Genomic DNA, 946 nt, shown 5'->3' with positions numbered 1-946 from the left:
CTGATCCCGCAGCTGTAATACTTTTAAGAGACCATCATGGCGCTTACTGGTCTTTCTTGGGCGCCCTGGAGCATTTTTGGAAACAATGGAAACTCATGTATAAATGAACAAAATGTTGGAGTTTTCAAGGAATTTCCTAGAATTAAATAATTCATACATACAAAGTAATATTTAATGAGCTTTAGGTATTTTAGCTTCATCTACAAAATTCATCAAGACTGCTCTCATGACAATTTGTCTAACAGCTAAACACCTAAAAACTGTTTCATGTATTGTTTAATGTTTATCTCTCTATCAAATAATAAAAAAACCACAAAATTAAAGCACATGTTTATATTTAAAAAGGTTAACCTATCACCATTCTCCTAAAAAAAATATAATCACAGTAAGTTTTATAGGCATGTCCACAACCATCCTGGATGACTGGCAGAAAGTAGTGCTCAAAGCACTGAATGTTCCCTTCGCGCATGCGCAGTTCGAGTAATTATACCAACAGCTGTGACACCCTGGTTGACCACTCAGAAGCTATACATCGTCCCTGTCGGGAAAAAACCTTGTAACTCCCATTTTGGACTTTTTTTTTTTTTTCATAAATTGATACGATTGGTCAGTCCCCATGTGTGAACGTATGTTTTGGAAAATAAAAAATAAAAAAGTCAAAGTTATCAACCTTGCCGGCGGCGGCATTGGTACTGTTGGAACTCTCATCTCCACAAGTCGCTAGTCAAAAACCTCATAAATCCATTTAAATATAACTTGGGGGAAGCAGTATTCAAAAAGTGATACATTTAAATATAGAACAGTGAGTAAAGATATAATACCAACTCTAATAACAAAATGTTTATTTTTCTAAAAAAACACAGCGTTTTTACAATTTCCTGTAAACTTTATGGTTTTGGACATACGAGGTTTCCGTCCGACAGCGACAATATTATAAAAAACTATT

This window comes from Cyprinodon variegatus, unplaced genomic scaffold, assembly GCF_000732505.1.
Source record: "Cyprinodon variegatus isolate N-32 unplaced genomic scaffold, C_variegatus-1.0 Scaffold306, whole genome shotgun sequence".
Lineage (NCBI taxonomy): Eukaryota > Metazoa > Chordata > Actinopteri > Cyprinodontiformes > Cyprinodontidae > Cyprinodon > Cyprinodon variegatus.
This window is presented reverse-complemented; position numbering follows the sequence as displayed.